Source organism: Saimiri boliviensis, chromosome 6 (assembly GCF_048565385.1).
Source record: "Saimiri boliviensis isolate mSaiBol1 chromosome 6, mSaiBol1.pri, whole genome shotgun sequence".
In the NCBI taxonomy this organism is placed as follows: Eukaryota; Metazoa; Chordata; class Mammalia; order Primates; family Cebidae; genus Saimiri; species Saimiri boliviensis.
The window spans coordinates 113,280,456-113,300,230 of record NC_133454.1 but is presented as its reverse complement, the minus strand read 5'-3'; positions in this window follow the sequence as shown (position 1 = coordinate 113,300,230).

The following is a 19,775-nucleotide window of genomic DNA, read 5'->3' as shown; positions in this document are numbered from 1 at the left end:
GAAAGCTCCCTTCTGAAAATATTTAAAGGAAAAGTTATTAAATGTTTGCCATCAGTCAAACACAGAGCAGTGGCTATGGGCTGAGACCAACACATTGGAGAATTATTTTTTCTTCAGGGCCAGAAGACCTCAGGAGGTCACAAATAACAGGATCAAGATGAGGGAGGTTGGGCAAGAAATCCTCTAGTTAGATGATAGATAGCGTCAAAGTGCAACAATAGATAGGACGGGTGGCAAAGAGAAAAAGGGTCCTGAAGAATCAGAATTTATTGCATTCTGTAGTTTTGGGTACAGGTTGTCCAATTCCGTAGTTGATGCCTTGTCTGTTGTCTTAGCTAAGCCGAAGCTGTTCCTTTTCTGCAGCCAGCTTTTTCTGTGGTTGAGAATTTGTAAAAATCCTGTTTGAAGTTTTCCAGTGGAATGGAATGTCTAGTAGTTAGGTGATATCTGTCTGCCGCGGGAATCACAAACCCAAGGCTCAACACCTTGGTGTTTTTCTGCTGTGTTGGTTGTTGACAGTGCTTAGTAAGGGCTTTTGGGTCTCAAAGGCTGTTTTTGTCTAGCTCCTAGAACACCAGAACACCCAACCTCCGGGCTTTCAGGTGGTGCAGAAGCTGCTCAAGTGGAGCCTAGCAGAGGTGATGACACAACTTTGACACAGAACTTTGTAAGGTGGGGGAGGATCAGTACAGGCCTCAGATGTCTGCCCTGTTACTCAGCCCAAGGTCCTGCTTCCAGGAAGCAAGGGCTTTAGCTGAACCTTGCTAGAATTTCTGTCTCTGTTAATGCTATCTTCCCTACATACTCGTATTTGAACAAAGTTGGGATTACCGACTCATTGCTATGAAAGAGACACACTTCTTGGGAAATGTGGGGGTGCAGCTTGACATGCTTTTTCTTTCTCATACATCCTCCTTGACTGTATTGGAAACTCTGTGGGGGCTGAGCCTGTCTAGTGCTCCTCCTTGAGTTTCGCGTTGCACCTAATTTAGAGGTGGGTGTCGGGGAGCTCAGGGAGTGCCCTTAAATTATCATCTGGACAAGGTGTAGAGGGATTTTCACCTGTTAAAGAGAGACCGGTTTTCTGGGAGAGCCAAGGCATGTGTCACCCCTTTCTCTAGAGGCCAAAGGGGCTGAAGGAAGGAGACAAAGGAAGACACAAACCCAGACTCATCTATAGGAAAAATGAGGCAGAGGACTCCAGAGAGAGCAAATCCCAAACTAGAACCCTCCTCCCTGTGGTTTTCCAAGAATGGGAAGTTGCACTCCTATACCTGGACTGAGTTGGGAGCATGCAACTACACGGGGTGGAGCTCCCAGGGACGCAGGGAAGGCCCTGAGAAGGAAGGAGAGTCATGGTACTACCTTTTCCAGAGCAATTGATGCTCTATAAACAAGAAGAATCATGACCGTTATCTCACGTTTTTCTTGCTTCTTCCCTCCTGGCATCTTCCTTTTCTTCCATAAAAAGGAGTGGGATGGAGATAGGCTGAGAGCAAGGAGGCAAGTGGTTAGGCTGGGGAATGAAGCATGGGACAGGGAGAGGAATCTGGGGCTAGTGGGAGAGGGCGTTGGCCAATAACCCTGCCAGACCCCTGAGCCTGTACTGATCCTCCCCCACCTTACAAAGTTCTGGGCAAAACTGAAGGGCACAGTCCCTTGGCCTGAGAGGACTACACATCCCCAACCCTGGAAGGCACACATCCGGCCCAAGGGCTCCAGTCTCTTCTTGGGAAATAGTCTCTCTCTCCAACTTGTCTCCCTCCAAATCCATCTTCATTAGTGACTGTAAACGTCAGAATCAGAGCCCTTGGAAGGCTGCTTCTAGATAAATAATGCTTTTCATATTTAATTTACGAGTAGTTCTGCAGCCTCTTTGGGGTGTGCTGGGTTAATTAGGAGCTGAATTAGATGGAGCTGCTTCTCCCCGAGGAGAGTCGATGAAAGTTTTTTCTGATTAAAAAAAAAAAAAAAAGAAAAAAAAGGAAAAGAAATAGAAAAAGATGGTCAAAGAAGGGGATCCATTGGGATAACTGTCCCTTCATCATGACCTTGAACTAGGGATGGCTGGAGGGGAGCTTAGGACCCTGTAGTTTAGTCATTCCTTCCCTTTTGGTTTGGAGCCACCCCTAGCCCCTGAGCGAGGCAGTCCAGGCACCACGCAGGAGGTGCGGGGTACTGACCATGGTGAGCTACGGCAGCTTTTCTGACTGGCAAGGGGTTAATGCCCTCTGCCTCTCACCCCTGTAGCCTGGAAACTGACATGGAGCTGCTAGGAGTGGGATGTGGTCCTGGGGAGATGATGCCAGCCTCTCAGGCCAGGCTTGTGGCTCTGAAATTCCAATCCCCATTCCAAGTGCTTTTACCCACAAACTCAGCCCCCTTTGCTGGGCCTGAGCAGCTGAGGGCTTCTTGGCCTGTGCATTCTGAGCATTTCACGGGCAGTCAGTGAAATTCCCTTTCCCATGGGAGAGTTTTTTCTCTTCCTCTGACCTCCAGTGGGAAGGCTGGGGTCCTGCTGCCAGGAGAGGCTGCTGTGGCGAGGGGTAGGGGGAGAAGGCTCTGCTCTACTGGGACTGCGTCCCTTCCCCTTGTTTCCACCCACGCCACACTTCAGGAGATCAGACTGCAGAACTTAAACAATGCAGTCTGCCCCTCCTGTTTATAGCTGAGGCCACAATCCTAAAGGGGGAAAGCAACATGGCCAAGGTCCTAGAGTGAGTTGGTTCAGAGATGCGGCCAGAATTCTAGGCTGCTGCCACCAACACACTCGAATGTGCATGTGTGTACACACACATATATCTCCAATCCAACAGCCCTCATATGCTCCTGTGGGGAGAGACGCACCCACTGCATCACAAGCTGATTCTTTGTCTCTTGTTCACGTTCACCCACAAGACAAGAGCCTGTCCACACACCTGGAGACCCTGTTACGTACTTTGTTGTCACACAGAGTCTGTACACTTGCAGAGTGATAGATTCTGTCAGCACCTGCTATGTCCCCAGAGCGAATCACTAAGTGCCAGACGATCTCAGACTGCCTCCTGACCTCGATGGCACATACTTACCCTCCTTGCATAAGCCTAGGGTTGGGGAGCAGTATCTCTGTTGAACACAAATGTGGACATGTAGGCACACACGCACACACACACACACACACACACACACACACACACACACAGGGCTCAAGTCCAGACTGCCCTTCTGTTGTACAGAAAGGATACAGTACTCTTTATGACTGCCCCTCAGCCTCCTAAGCAGTAATTGTAGACTGCAGTGAGTCTGCAATGAACCTTCTTATTCTTGTGAAAAATAGTGAAAGTGACATGCATGGTATCAGAAGGAAGCCCTCAGAGGAAGCACGTGCAGGACATCCTTCTAACCCATGGGACGCTAGAGAGGGGGCTGCTTGCTCTCTCAGCCATCAAACTAGCCTTTAAGACATCCTGTACCCTTGAGGACCTGTTTCCCTCAAAGGGACCCCATAGCAACCCAGGCTGAAACCTGACCTCTCCCTTTCGACCCTTGGTCATCTCTGCATCTTGTAGGAAGACTCTGACCTCCATTGAGATGAGGCAGACATTCTTGTGGAGAAAGAGCTTTTCTACTTCTCTTTCTGCATGCACCTGGTTTCTGATTTTTGGCTCACCTCTAGTTTCATAGCCAAGTTCATGCCTGTGGACAGAGTTGGCTTCTTGGGCTAGCCCTGTGGAGCAACTGGAGATTTGCCCTTCCCCTTTGACACCTTTCAGGTATTCACCTGGACAGATCCCCTGGGGGAATGGGCTACCCGAAGCAGTGCTGGGGCCTTCAGTTCTGACTTTAGGGCTGGGTGGGCCTTGGGGGTCATCTTGCCCCAACCCCCTCATGCACAGAAGAAAAGGAGAGACTTGGCTGGTGCCACACAGAAGGTCCAGAGCAGACGAGACTCACACCCAGAGGCCGGGCTCCATCAGCCTCTTCTTCCTGCCTCCCTGCTCCTCCACACACCACAGGGCTTTCTCTGCCATTGCCTTTGCTTTTCTGCCATTGCTGTATCTTTATCTTGCACAGGTGGATCTTGCTTTATACAACAGATAAGTTCTTTTAAAAGTCATTTGTAAAGAGAACTTTTGTATATCAAATCATGTTGTGGAATATGTTCTCTTTTCAAGGGGAGGCTGCCTTTTATGCCCCCTGGTTTTAAACTACTTTGGTAGTTTAAAAGGGGTCTACATATTTGCTTTGATCTTCCAAAGAGCCTTGGGAGATGGCAGCTAGACAGCACAGGTTTCACTGGTGAGATGGGGACATTAAGGCCCAGAGAGGCCAAGCGCCTCCCGAGAGAGCGGAAGAGCCAGGTCTAAGCCCGGTGTTTGCCTTTTGCTGGGAAGTGCCTCTCTGCCCCACTGGATCGCTGAATCCCACATGACACTAAAAACTCCGTTTGGAAACTGGATTGCCTTGGTCTAGTTCTCTCTTTTCCAAAGCATGTTGCCTAGCACATGGGTCCTGAGAAATCCGCTGTGATGGAAGAGTTCCTTGGTCACATAAGGCTGGGCCCACGCTGCACGCTCCGCCTCCCTCTTGGAGATTCGCCATGCGTATTAGCACATTAAAGGCCCCGGGAAGTCCTGCTATGGAAATCTGCTTAACTCTGCTTTTCCCAAACTTACTGGACCATAGAACCCTTTATCCCTGGTGACTTGTTTTGTGAAACACACAGTGGGAAACACTGACCTAGTCGTGTTAGTCTGGAGTTCCGCCCTCTTAGCTGAAGTAGGGATACTGACACCCATCTTCCCGCCACTCCCAGGCTGCTCTCCGTCTCTCCCATGGGCATCCCCGGTTTCCCCGTACCCCCTAGGGCACAAGAAGCTGTAGTCATTTTCTCTGGTTCCTTAAGCAGAAGGGACAAGAGCAGGGAGGGCTCATGGTGTGGTCGGGCAGAGTGACCTGGGCAAGCTTAGTGGGCCGAGTGGGACGAGGTCAAGCGGTGTTGCAGCGTGGAGGAGGAAGTGGAGCCCCTGCATACGTGGAGGAGAGAGGCCCGGGTCAAGTCCACTGGCCCTGGGTGTCTGTCTGGGTTCTCTGGTTCCACCCATGGACCCTGGCACCCCCACGGACTCCCTGCTTTTGCACACCCTCCCAGTGTGCGCCACCATTCTCTCTGGAGCCATTATTCATGTTTCAGGGGATAGCCCCTCACCCCACTGCCATTCCTCTGACTGCTTGGATTTTTGCCTTTCACTTGTTTCTTGAAGGAAGCTGGCCAAGGCGCTGTGAGAAGCCAGGCTTTCCCTCCACCTCCTCTCCTTTCGAGTACACTGTCTGCACCCTGTACTTGTGGTGGCGCCCAACTATCGTGTCAGGTTCTTCGAGGCGCAGTCTAGGGGTAACGGCGACAGTGGTGGCACCTGACTCACAGCAAGGCCTTCCAGGCACCTATTGGATGAAGGGGCAGTTGTTCGCTTTGTGCCCTCTCACAATGTAGCCCTCAGAAGTGCCCCCAGTACTGACGATGCCATCTAGAGAGGACACGATGCGTTGTCCATCTTTTTCCATGCCCTCCTTCAGTGCCCCCTAAAGGCCAAACAGCCCTCTGCTGTAACCCCTCATTGACCCATCAGCCCTTAAAGTCAGCCAGGGCACCGAAGGCTTCTTAAGGCAACGTCTGCCTGGGCCCTTCCCTGGTGGCCCACAGTTGGCTTTTTGGAGCCAAGCCAGGAGTTCCCTTTCCCCTGATGACTTACGACAGTCTATTTCCTCCCTGCCTGGCACCTTCACAGCCCCATAGCCTGTCGTCGAAACCCTCAGCTCGGCCATTCATTACAATGTGTAAGAGGGCAGCAAAGTGTTCTAGATGCGAGGTCAGACAGTTTCTTGGAGAAGTCATGTTTTGTCTCTCTGAGCCCCAGTTTATGAATCCTCCAAATAAGGGAGACCAGTGCCTTCCTCATAGAGATCTAGTGAGGGTGCAATGCCGTCGTAGATCCAAAAGTACTTTATACACTTGAACAAAATGCATGCAGCCACCTGAGAGTGGAGGATCTCACCTTGCAGGGTGTCAGCGTAAATGAAATGATGGCACTTAGCCCATAATAGGTGCTTGGGAAAAGCGAACTTTCCATCGTGGTTACAAAATCTTCCTCCTGCTTGATGTCAGTGACTAGAAAACCTGGGTCTCAGGCACATCGGCCTCTGACCTGAGTCAGCCTCAAGATTCTGCGCATCTTTGCCTAATAGCCTAACAAGATTCCCCGCCTATTTCTGTCCTTCCAAAGCAAGAAATGATCATATTACCTCTAGCATGGTGTCTGCTGCATAATCAATGATTTATATGCTTCCCTGCCCTCTTGGACAATGGCTCCCATGGAGGTGGGATTGGGTCCCCTTGCTGAGTGCTTCCTGTGTGTTGAATGAATGAATGATCCAATTGAAAAACCGGTGTCTGTAAACTAAAAGTAAAATCCTAAGCTTCCCCACTGACTGGACCCCCCGCTTGACCAAGGGGTCCCTAGAAAAACCTTACAACTTAGTTCCCCATCACGACAGGACAGGAGGTCAGACATGTCTGGTTGTATTGCCTCCTTTTCACAGTTCAGACACAACAACTGGCCAGCATTAATGTGAAAATAGAGATTGTGAGACTGACAGAATCGTTCTGGAAATAAGATACCAAATGATAAACAGGACCCCAGGCAAGGGTAAGTCACACACTCTATGGGAAGTAAAAGTTCCTCTTCAAAGTTTCCTTTCTTGTTAATGAAGAAAAAGTGTGCTAATAACTCTTTGTTCAGCCCTATCCTATGTAGCTGTTAGACATGCCATGCTTACTGGCACATAGTGTATTCTATGTCCTTGTACTTTAACCAAAATATCTGTGCTGGTTGTACTCATAGGCATGTCCCAGCTCACAGCCTATGCCCCTTACCTGTTTAAAAAAGTTTTAAGTTATTACCCAATGGGGTTTTAGTTTAGATTGTGAGGTCTGGCTCCAACCAGTGGAGACAGATGCTGCAGTAAGGACAACCCCAAATGCATAAGGGATACACGTCTGCTTTTTCTTTGTTCATTTTACTCTCTTGGCAAGATGGTTGGTGCGGGTACCCTTCCTGCAGTCCAGGACGTAGAAGCCGCTTTGCTGAGACATCCACTGTCTCAGTGCTAATTTTTCTCTGTGGCACCAAGCATCTGCTTCCAAGGCTCTCTATACTTAAAGAATAAACTATGTTCTAACTGCCACGAGGTTTTTTTTCTCCAGCGCCTAAACAAGCACTGGACTGGAGATAAGCAATATTAAGACAACGGCAACTCATCCAGTTCACAGATGCTGACTACCTGAGCCCCTGCTCCACCAGCCATAGCTACAGCTTTGATTGGACGAGAGGCTGATTTTGGTAACGTTCTCCTGATAAGTCGGCCACCAACCATGGACTGACTCTGGTCAGTTTACAGAGATTGTGCATTCATGCACCTTTGTGACCTGAAAAGTCCTTTTGACCTATAGGGCCTAATGGTAATGTATTTACATATTAAATCTCTACCCCGATGCAAACGGGTCATTTATAAACATGCATGTTAGTTCAATACTCAGGTGTCAGGGCCGCTTCATGAATACTCACAGCTCTTCCTCTTTCTGTAAGCTGATGAATGTTTATGTTTAGCTGACCCTTTCAGCATAAAACTCCTCTGCCAGTCTCTCCTTTTCTGAAATACCTGTCTGTGGTCTTGGCCAGAGGCTGTGCCTCTGATCCCGTGGGATGGCCACCTTGCCGTTGTAACCCTTTATAAGAAATAAACTCACCTTCTCCTTTTCCATATTTACGGGTCTTGTTATAATAATAATAATAATTATTATTCTTATTTTAATTAACAGTTTTCTATCTGGACACCTTCTCAGTGTGTCACTCCTGAGACTTGCAGAGCCATACCTGAGGCTCTAGTTAAAGAAGCAGTCTGTGGACCTGCGGTCCCAGCAGGGTTTTTCTCAAACCTTCAGTCCCGCCTCACAGCCACTTCTCACCTTCTGGACCCTGTCCTCTCTCCCTCCCCACCGCCTCCTGCTGGAGTCTGTTTCTGTGCAAAGGGTGTGGGCAAGTTTAGCACAGGGCAGCCAGCCCCCTCTGCAGGCAGCCCTTTTGGGTAAGGGCGAGGCAGTAGACTCACAGTAAGCTGGGGCCTGGTGACGGGGAGAGCAGGGCCACTCATGTCAGCATTTGGATCTGTACCTTTTCTCTGTCCCTGAGGAGAAGGGTCTGGTGGATTGCACGGTGAGTAACCAGACATGCTTCTTTGCAGCTCTGTGTATAGGGCATGGTCCTCTGACACAGTGAGGGGCTCTCCCCATCCAAGACTCAGACTGAGTACACTATACAAAGGACAGAGGCTGGCGTTTGCCCTCCCATTATGCATGGATGAGTCCAGAGCTCAAGATCTTTGTGCCTAGCTTCAGGGTCCATTGGAAGAATTCCCCTGCTAGGTCATGTTGACTTTGCATTGTGTGGTTACCACCTCGATTTGCTTGGTGGCTGTTTAGTGGCCACCCTACTATGAGGAGCCTGGCCCTGAACTAGGCCCTGGGCTTAAGAGATGAATGAACTAGAACTCTGATTTCAAGGAGTTCTCAGTCTTGCGGGAGAGACAGGTGCATAAACATATAAAAGCACAAGACAGAGGTGGGCGGGGTATAAAAAGCGCCGGGATGGATTCCACTTTCACTGGAGGCAGAGCGGGAAAGGCACAGCTGGAATGAGATACCAAAGCTGAGTAGCTGCTCAGCCACAGAGGAGCTGCAGTTGGGGAGAGTGGGCCTCAGTGGCTCCTTTGTAAAGTGGATGGCAACAGGCCAGACTGTGGTACCTGGGGTGACATGAGGCAGTGCAGCCCGGGCCCTCTTGGGAAGAGTGGTGGCCCAATAGCCCCACAGCCCTGACTTAAGGGGCGGCCCGGTGGTGGTGTCAGCGTGAGCCCAGGGGGAGGACTGGTGCCAGGGCCACCTCTGAAAGCCAGAGGCATCAAGTCAGTGTGAAAATGGCAGGTGAAGGATGGGGCCTTGCAAAGGATTTGTGCAGACCCTAGGGCTGCCCAGCATGCCAAATGGCACTTGGACTGGATTTGACCTTCTGGAGAATTGCTGGCCCACTAGCAGCCACTGAGGTCACTGTGCTGTCCCAGGGGGTAGGGATGGGGGCAGACTCCAAAGAAGATTGCCATGTCCTGCCTCAAAGGCGTGTGCCCCGAGAGCTCGTCCTCCTCCCTGCAGGAAGGGAGCCCAGAGTGAAGGGGCCAGAGGGTTGTGAGGGAGTGGTGAGAGCTGGCATTAGCTGAAAGGCTCTGGGAAGTTCCCTCCAGCTTGGAGCCGGTCCTGTTCTCTGGCACCATGCGGAGGTGCTGACAATTCCCTCTGCATGCCCTTAACATTTTCCCACTTGTCAGGGTTCACTTATTTTCATTTATTTCTCTTTGTAAGACAGATTGAAACAAGGACCTGTACTTGTGGGGCTGCAGGCTGCTTTTGTGTGCACCCCTGTCCTCACCCTGGCTTTGATGGGCCCTCTAATTTCTTTTCAGCCTGTCCGAGCACCCCCTCTCTTTGCTCACTCCTGCTGAGGCCAACCCTACCCCTCACCTGCCATTGGCAGCTCTCCCTGGGGGCCAAAGCCTCCTATCTTCCCCATTGTCCTCCACTCTTTAGCTCTGGCTCCAAAGGCTTTTGCGCATCTCCAATCAAGACCTGGAGTGCCCTTCCAGGAACCCAGGAATTTTCTGGTTTTTTTTTTTTTTTGGTGTGTGTGTGTGTGTGTGTGTGTGTGTGTGTGTTTTTTTTTTGCAAGTTTGAGCAGAGGTATCATTGGTTGGGGAGGGGGGTCAACAATTGCAGGGACAGGGGCAGGAGCTGGCAGAGGGACTCTTCACAGGGGGTCTTGCAGCCATCATAATAAAGTCATAGTGAGTGTTTACTGAGAATCTGCCATGTGCATGTCCCTTTGTTAGATGTTTATTTACGCATTCATTTCCCTTGCTCCTCTGAAGTACATGCCATTACCACCCCCATTTAAAACCAGGCCCAGAGCCCGGGTGAGAAGAGCCAGCTGTTTCCTGCTTCCTTGCTAGGGGCTCTTCCTCCCCAAGGGGAGGGACTCTAACGGTGAGCTAGAGCACCCCTCTGCCTCCAGCTAGGATTGACATGGAAAACCATAGAGGAGGTTCAGGGGCTTGGGATACAACCTGCTCCTTCAGAAGGCCCTGGGTCCCGCGTTCCAGGTCCTAGTCAGAAGGTTGTTCTTGTGGTCTAACTGAAACCCTTCTGTATTAGGGTTCTCTAGAGGGACAGACGAATAGGACAGACGAGAATAGGGAGTTTACTAGGAGAACTGACTCCCACAATCACAGGATGAGGTCCCATAATAGGCCGTCTGCAAGCTGAGGAACAAGGAAGCCAGTCCGAGTCCAAATCCTCAAATCAGGGAAGCCGACGGTGCAGCCTTCAGTCTGTGGTGGAAGGCCGGAGAGCCCCTAGCAAACTACAGATGTAAGTCGAAGGGTCCAAAAGCTGAAGAGCTTTGAATCCAATGTTTGGAGGCAGGAAGCATCCAGCACAGGAGAAGACAGAGGCCGGATGACTTAGCCAGCCCAGTCTTGCCATGTTCTTCTGCTTGCTTTTATTCTGGTCGAGTTGGCAGCTGGTAAGATTGTGCCCACCCAGACTGAGGGTGGGTCTGTTTCCCAGTGACTCCAATGTTAAAGGGAGTTTGGCAACACCCTCACAGACACACTCAGGAACAATACTTTGCATCCTTCAATCAAGTTGACACTCAGTATTAACCATCACACCTTCCTGCCTCCGGCATGTCCCTGGATTAGAGAAGTGTCAGCGGTGCCTGCTCTCCTGAACTTGGGCATTGGAGGATGGGGCGGGGGGAAAGCATTTTCTCTGTGATCGGGTCATTGGCTTAGATTCCCACCTGTTGAGTGGGTTGAAGCAGGTGTCTGTAATACAAAACTCTCTCCCAGGGACCTTACTGAAATGCCCTTCCTTTGGGTCTTAGGCCCCTGACATTCTCCCTCTGCCCCAGGAACTAGACCCCAGGCCAGGGGGCTCTCCATCCCTCCCTCCGCCCTCATTTCCCGGCCAGCAGTCCCTGCTCTCTACTGTCCTTGCTACTACTGCCTGAGAAGCGTGGTAGGGAGCCAGTGAGGCACCCAGCCGCCCTGATGTCTGTCTCTTTGCTCTCGCCACAGCCTGGCCCAGGCCTCTGCAGGCTGTGCTTGGAAGGCTTTGCCCTTTAAAAAGATGTCTTTTCTTACAGAGGGTGGAAAAGAGTTAATCATTAATGGAAGGGACCTGTAGGACAGATGTGTTCTGGGCCCGCGAGGGAAATAGTTGAGTGATCATAGTTGAATGATTCTGGGGATAGACAGAGATAACTTTTCCCCAGGGAAGACTTTTCTGGAATACCTAGGAGATGGGCTGGTTGGTGTCTCCCAACCTGCCGGAGTCCCCATGTTCTCCTTAGGCTCTGCAGGATGCTTAGGTCCCGCGAGAACCTGGCAGAGGTGGGGCACTCAGTGGTGCTTGATGGATGGATGAATCATTACGAGGGCCTTTTGGAGGCAGCATTTCTGGCTCAGATTGGAGTTGGGGTATGGGTGTGGGTGAGGGGCAGGGCTGTTTTAGGGTATGCGGAGACCCTAGTCATCCCAGAGAAGGTTTTATTTATGGTTTGCACCTGCCAAGGAATGACCCTGAGTGGTGAGGAGTTTCTTACCTACATGAAAGGAGCTGGGCCTGGCCAGGTACAGCCAGTGACCTGGAAAGGTGTCCTGTGGGGTAGGGACGTATTAAGTGGCCCAGAAGTGCTGAAGAGCAGCTGGTGCCAGGCATTGGGACTCTGGGCACCCATCCTAGCTCTGAGCCAGCGGCCCTCTCTAAGCCTCGGTGTGCTCGCCTATAGAATGGAGGTGTTACTGTCATCTCACCTCCCTGCCTCCTCCCTGGCTGCCCTGTGGGTGACAGGAGCAACTGATGTGACACTCAAAGTGGACCTGTGCCAAGGTGCTGGGGGTCTGCAGGGGACTCCCTTCCTGGGTAGAACGAATCCCTTCCTCTAGGTCCCAGGGTATCTGGTTCCTCCTTGGTTCTGGCCTTTGTCGTGTGGTCTGGGTCCTTTCTGGCTTGTCTCTGCCCACCCCTGCCCACCCCCACCATACTGGCATGGGAGCTCCTTGAGGGCAGGGGTGGCTGCTTGTGTGCTGTCACCTCTCCCACATCCACCATGAGACCCAGGCACAGAGACGTGATCCTTCATGTTGGCTGAGCAGGGACTGCAGAGGGTAATGAGACACCACCCCAGGGAGCGAAGGAGGCCGGCACGGCTGCCACCACCAGAGGTATTCACAGTCCACAGAGAGTGCAGGCGTGGATGTCTGCACATGTCCGGCTCAGAGGTTCAGCGATTTGCCCAAAGCAACTCAGCTTCGCCCCAGAGAATCTGGTGTGAGAAGGAAAGCCAGGTAGGTGTTGGTGATACGCGGCCCGGAGCCCTGGCCCTCCCACACTCCTGCTATTATTGATTTACATTCATGGTAGCTCTTGGATACCTGGAGATGGCCCCTCTGCCCCATGAGCTTTATGGCCTCCCAGCCCTAAGACCTATAATCAAATTCCCAAATCCTTCAACTTTCTGGGCCCTCTGTGGCCTGTTAACACCCTTCTTGACAACTCACAGGCAGGGAGGAGGCCAGGAGGGACCCGGGACCCCAGCTGGGGCAGGGCCTTCCTCTCGATCACCTCCTTCTGGAAGGCTGTGCCCAGGCAGCACTTTGCCAACTGCTGTCAAGCTCTGCTTAGATCATGGTTCTCAGCGGTGGTGAGTGTTTCTCTTTAAGAGTCCCCTACTCTGCCACAGGCTCACGACTTGGGGTCATCAGCATCTCATTCCCTGGCCCAGTAATCCCAACAGGTAGGGGTCACTGTCTTCATTTTGTAGATGAGAAAACAAAGGCAAATTGAGACAAGTGACTTGTCTGAGGTCTGGTGGCCAGGAAACGGCAGAGCTGGGATTTGAACCCAGGACTGTAAACCAAGCTGGCTGTTTTTGAAAAGCCACAGGCTCAGCTGTGTCAGCTAAAGCCTTGCATTCCTCTAGGACGGCTGTCTTGCTGCACTCACTGCCTGACAGTTGACTTTCTGAATGCATCTGAGCCTAGGATCGTCCTCACGACCGGGCCTGGGCTGGGTTTGCCTGCCGACCCACGGAGGGAACCTTGAGGCTGTGACAGAAGGGTGGAGACCAGTGGGCTGCATGAGGACCTGGGGAGTCACCCTGAGCTGGAAGGTCCCAGTGATTTGTCAGCCACCCCATAGCACCCACTGCATTCAGGAGCCAGTGGGGCACTTGGCTCTGTGAGGTTAGCAGCTTCTTGGGGGTTCCAGCCCTGGCCGGACTGCCTGGCTCTCAGACAGCAGTGGGTTCTGGAGGGTCCATGGTGGAGACCAGCCACGATCTTTCCCCACCTGGGCAGCCACAACCACACGCAGTTTGGTTGGGTTTGAGGAAGGGAAACGGGCTGGAGAGGAGTGGGAGGAGGGGAGAGGCCATTTGCTTTGGAATCAAGTGCACTGAAGCAATTGATATAATGGCTTGGGAATCAGCAACTCAGCCCCTGTTTTATTGTTTGTTTTAATTTCACTTAATATTTGAATAAGTAATACATTCCCATGGATTAAGAAAAAGGGTATATGGTAGAAAGTCTTCCTCCTGCCTCTGTCTCGGCCACGTGGCTGCTCTTCCACAGGCGGCGTGGTTTCTCCGTGTCTGTCTGGAGGTAATCTAGGTGCATAAGCAGATGTGTATAGATAGTATTTTAAAATATGTGTTCACAGGGCCGGGCATGATGGGTCATGCCTGTAATCACAGCACTTTGGGGGGCTGAGGTGGGATGATCACTTGAGCTCAAGAGTTTGAGACCAGCCTGGGCAGCATGGCGAAACCACGTTTCACCAAGAAAAAAAAAAAAAAAAAAGCTTAGCTATTTGGGAAGCTAGATGGGAGGAATAGGAGGAATAACTTGAATACCTTGAGCTCTGAGCCCGGGATGTTGAGGCTTCAGTGAGCCGTGATCTCATGGCTGCACTCCAACCTGGGTGACAGAGCGAGACCCTGTCTCAAAATAAAATAAAATATGTGTTTGCATATTTTAAAAAATTTTTATTCACCTGCATTGTTTTACTTTTACTTAGCTGCAAAACAATGTTTTGTGCATTGCTCTTTTTCATTAAATAGTGTATCTTGGAGATGCATATTAGCATACAAAGAGCGTCCTCATTCTTTAATCAGGGTTGGGTAATGTTCATGCAACATCATTTTTATTTTATTTTTTACTGAAATACAATTTATAGACAGCAAAATGGGCAGCTCTCCAGTGGACAGCACAGGGAACATTTGTATAAGTATGCATCCATGGGACCACCACCCAAATAAGACTAGAAGATACCACCGTCAAGATGTGATGTTTCCATCATTCCGACTTCTGTGACCCTACCTTGGTTTCCTTAGCTTTAACATGGGATTCTGTGGGGACTGACTTGCAGGGCTGTTGTGAGGATGGTGCAAGCACCCAGTACAGTGCCTGGCACACAGGATAGGCACCGGCATGATTACCATGAGATCCCTGGTTGGCACTTTCTCCTGCCTCTGTTTGGGCTCTCTACTTACCTCCAGTTCCTCTCTCTTACACACACACACACACACACACACACACACACACACACACACAGTCACACTCACTCACACACACACACACACACGGTCACACTCACACACACCGTCTAGCCAAGGAGATAGACCAAGAGGGTCATTGTGTGAAGCCCAGGCTGAGTGAATAGCCCCATTGTTCCTGGGCTGAGTTCCTGGAGCCAGCCTGTGTGGCATTGACCAGGGCTGGGCTGTCCAGTGGGAGGTGTCCATGGGCCCCTGACCAAGGGCTCGCCACACCTGGTGGGGAAACCCACTCCCCCTCCTTCTGCAGAGGGAGGAGGGAAGGAGCGCCAGTTGAGGCTAGGGCTGGGCATGGTGCCTGAGGATACCTCCCATTCTCCAAGCCGCCCACTGGCTCCTGAATGCCAGGGGCTGGGGCCGCCTGCAGATGGTGCACTTGGAGCAGAGAGGCTGGGGGTAGACCAGGAATGGGACTAGGTGAGAGAAGGGAAGTGAAATCGAATTCACTTCTCTCCTGTTCTCTTCCCTCCTGGGATGGATGAGTGTGGGCAGCCTGAGGCCCCGTGGAAGCAGCCTGAAGGGAACCACCTGGAAGCAGCCCTCCCTGCCCAGGGAACCCAGGCTCCAGAAACACCCTAGCAGGCAGGACTCGTGGTGGCCTCTGCTGGCCAGACTCTCCAGATGCAGGAGTTCTATATACTGGTATTACCGGTCATCTGTCCAGCCCACTGAGCTGCTGCGGGATTCCTCAGAGGCAAGGCCTCGGGGGCAGCCCTGGCATCTCTCTCCCGACCTTACCACCTCTGATGTCACCTGTGGAGATTCAGTGGCCCCTCTGCCCTGCTCATCAGGGGACCTGCCAGAAGGGCCTCCAGCCTTCTTGGCATTAGCCAGGGCTGCAGAAAGGGCTGCCTCGGGGGCCAGCAGGCAGTGAGCCCGCGTGGGCAAGAGGGAGTGAGGGCGAGGGGTGTCAGTGTGGCAGGTGAGTGGGTGGGAGGCAGGATAAGGGGGAGCTTAGCCTCGAGGCCAGTGTGGGGACCAAAGGGCCCTGGTGGGGGGAAGGGTTTTTAGACGGGGCACAAGCTTCCCGGAGGCGGGTTTCTTCCTGCCTTTTCCTTCCTGCTACCTGGTTGTTCCAGGTAGCCCATGTCCCGAGTCCAGGCCAGGGACCTAGTGGCTTCATATTGTTTTAGGACATGCCATGGGATGGCTCCCTGGGGACAGACGCTGTTCCTCCTTTCCTTCCCTGCCAATTTGGGCACCTGCCCACAGAATTTGGGAGCAGGGGCTGTCTCCTGGGCCCCGCCTGCCCTATGTCACATTCTGACCTGTATCACAGATCTGGCTTGGAACTGCCCAGCCCAGGGCTGAGGCTTCTGTGGGCAGGGGCAGAGGAGGGAGCCCAGCCTTGCACGGAGCCTGCCTTCCCCGGGCCAGCCTCCCTTGCCATGGAAACAGCCCCACGGAGGCCCGGGAATTACCCAGGACGGGAATTTTAATTGCAGCCCACGATCCTGTTCTGTAGTCCGCCCTCAACTCTCATCACCTCCCCAGCCCCAGGCCCTGTGAGATATTCACTGTGTCATATTTTTAGATCAGACTCAGGGTTGAGGGCCTGTCTTCAGCCTTGTTTGCTTTTGGTCAGTCTGTCTCCTCATGGCCCTGTGGCTGAATGTCTCAGGATGTGCCCCGGTGCCAGCTGCGTTGGGGTGGGCAGTGGGAGGTGGGGGCCTTCCTAAGACGACTCTGGGCCTATGGCCACCACTCTGCTCCCACTGTAGGAAGGCTCTGGGGGGCAGCCGAGAGCTCTGCCGAGAGCACTCACTGTGGTTCTCGGGCCACAGAGGAGAGTGTGGCAATGGCCAGCAGAATAGGTTAAGGAAGGTCAGCTTCTGTGCTGGACCCATTCCTGAGAGGGTAGCTGGAGCAGGCACCTTCCCCAGAAAGAAGGGACATCTGGCCTCCTCTGCTCTCTCCTTCCTCCCAAGAAGTTTGGGACTTGAAAGAGACTCACCTTGGCAAGCTCTAGACTGGACCCGTGAGGCCAGAGGAAGAAAGACGAAACTCCTAGAAGGTGGAGCCTCCTTTGATGAGCTGGGGATCAAGTCTCCCCCAGCACAGACCACTCCTGCCTTCCCACCTACCAGTCCCAGGAGGGCCAAGAACCCTGGGGCAGGGGTGGTTTGGGCAGCAGGTGTGTTGCGTAGGGGGTGGGGTCACAAGACAGGAGTTCAAATCCTGGTGTGGCTACCTCCAAGCCCTTAGTTTCTCTGTTCCCAACTCCCTTGTCAGGACTTGCTGGCATCCTCTAATTTATCTGGGGGACTGGTTCTGTAACTGGAGAAGGAGGAACAGGGAAGGGTGCCCTTCTCCCGGGCTCCTTGGCCTGGCTTTGAGGCTGGGGTTGGAGGTTGCAGCCACAGCCAGACAGGCTGTTTGCAGAGAGGCCCTGGGACGCTGTGGCAATGCAGTCATGCTTCTGGGGGCCCTGGAACCCAGGGGCCTCTGTGTTGGGGAAGATGCCATTCTCCCTGTTTCTGGTGGCCTTGGCTGGGGTTATGGGAGCATCAGGGCTTGTCCCTTGGCCTGAACATTAGCTCCCCAATGAGGGTCATAATGAGGGAAGTGCGGTGAGGCTAGGAGGGGACACTCCTTCAGGTGGCTGCTTTGCCTCTGGCAGTTTCTTAGAGCAGGAGCAGTGAGCATGCTAGAGGTGAATGCAGGTGACAAGCTGGTCTGGGAGTAACTCAGTGTCCCTTTGAGGGATTTACAGAAACCCTCGTAGGTGAAGTTGCTTTTCAAGGGGCTTTGGCTGGAGGACCTAGTGGGGCAGGAAAGGGGTTTCAGCGTCATTCGGCCTTCTGAATCCATGACCTGGCAAGCCTGGCAACTTTGGACCCAGTGACTCACAGGGATGGTACGAGGGGAAATGGAATCATATGTAAAGTGACTAGCAGAGGTAAGACCCCACTCTTTTTTTTTTTTTTTTAGATGGAGTCTCACTCTGTTGCCCAGGCTGGAGTACAGTGGCACCATCTCGGCTCACTGCAATCTCCGCCTCCTGGGTTCAAGCGATTCTTCTGCCTCAGCCTCCCAAGGAGCTGGGATTACAGGCATCCACCACCATGCTCAGCTAATTTTTGTATTTTTGGTAGATATGGGGTTTCCCCATGTTGGCCAGGCTGGTCTCGAACTCTTGACCTCAGGTGATCTACCCGCCTCAGCCTCCCAGAGTACTGGGATTACAGGCATGAGCCATTGCCCACATTTTTGTTTTACTTCAACAACAAAGAGGTTTAGGTCCATGGATTCATCCAGAAGAGGAACTCATCCAGACTAGGGCAGAACTGGTTAGAGTCCTTTTCCTGAAAAAAAAAAAAAAAAAAAAAAAAAAAAAAGACCCAATTGGAGACTCAATTCAGTTCCTGCATGGCCTTGGGTAAGTCACACAGCTTCTCTGGTCCTCAGTTTGCCCAACTACGAGGCGAGGGAGTTGGCTCGGTTCGCCTCTGGGCCCCTCCGGCTCTATTATGAATGGGCTTCCACATCACTTGCGGGAAATGTCCACTGGTCTGGCTGGTTTTGCCCAGGTTTTTCTGGTTGGAACTTTTTCTGCAGATGCTGGTGGGCTCTTGGGCCTGAAGTCTGGGCACAGCTAAGAGCCGTCTTCCATGCGCTTGCTGCCTTGTCACTGTTCCCCGTGAGACATGGGAAATTGAAGATTGCAGCGGCAGATCTTAAATCAGAGCCTGGGCCATCCATCTCCCAGAACAGACTGAAATAACAAGGTGGGTGGCACAGATCACCGCCACATGGACAGTCGAAAGATATTAAAAAACCAGAATCTTGAGCCCTCAAATCCCTGAACAAATTTCCAGCTACCTCAGGGACCTGCATGTGGACGAGAGACGAGGGAATATCTCATTGTAGAGTTCCCTAGGAGGGCCAGGGGGCTGCATTTCAGGAAATGCCTTGGTCTGAGGGTTTCTGAGGGTCCTGCCACCTGCCATTGGCCTCCTTAGTCTGCCTGACCTCCAGCTCCTCCCTGAGGCACCCCCACTAGAGCCAGCCTGGCCAGAATGGCAGAGCAGAGTGCCCAGGTACATGGAGCCAGACTGCTGTGGGGCGCTGTTGCTCACCAGCTCTGCAAACTCGGGAAAGTTGTTTAACATTTTCGGCTCTCAGTTTCCTCATCTGTAAAATGGGAATGACAATGGTTATTTCAAGGGGTTGTTTTGAGGGTTAAATAAAATAATTCATACAAAGCAAACAGCACAGTGCCTGGCCTATCTTGAGACCTCAAACATTAGTCGCGAATATTAATCTTCTTACTTTCCTGTAAATGAGGCTACCCAGCTGCTGTTTCCTTCCACAAGCTCTCCTGCTCTTTCGCCTTTTTACCTTCCAACCATCTCTCAAGCCCTCAGTTCAACTCTCTCTTCCTCCAGGAAGCCCTCCCTGAATGATCCTCCAAGGCTCCACCTTCCACTAACTTCCAAGGCTAAATTTTTGTATTTGATTACATTTGTAGTGACTTTTCTTTGCTGTTTCACTATGTGGGATCCAAATTCCTTGAGCACAAGTCCTTTGCTTCTGTTTCCCCTCCCCGTTTCCCCAGAGCACCTGCCACAGTGCAGTGCACACCATAGGTGCTTCTAAAACACCCGCATTTGTCAAGTGGGGGATTCCAGGAAACTGGAAACAGAGTCCTCGTGTTTCTGAGAGTGGGTCTTTTGTCTATTTTCGGAGTTTAAATATTCTTCCAAAATTTCCCAAATTCCACTCTCTCTTTACATTACAACCACACCAATCTTTTCATGTCAGCCAGATGTACTTTTCCCTCCTCTCTACCCGAAATACACCAGAATTTGAAAAATGAGGTGCTGGATCTGGGAGTGCAAGATAGAGCAAGCGTTCTCTAAACCCTGACTGTTCTTGTCAAGCTGAAAACTTGGGGAGAGATTAGCTCTGGGTGAAAAGGAAGGTTTTGATGGCTCAGCCCAAGGCTATTAGAGCTTGGCTTTTTATAGAGGGACAGTCGGGATTTCAAAACATGAAGTCCTGTCTTTTGGA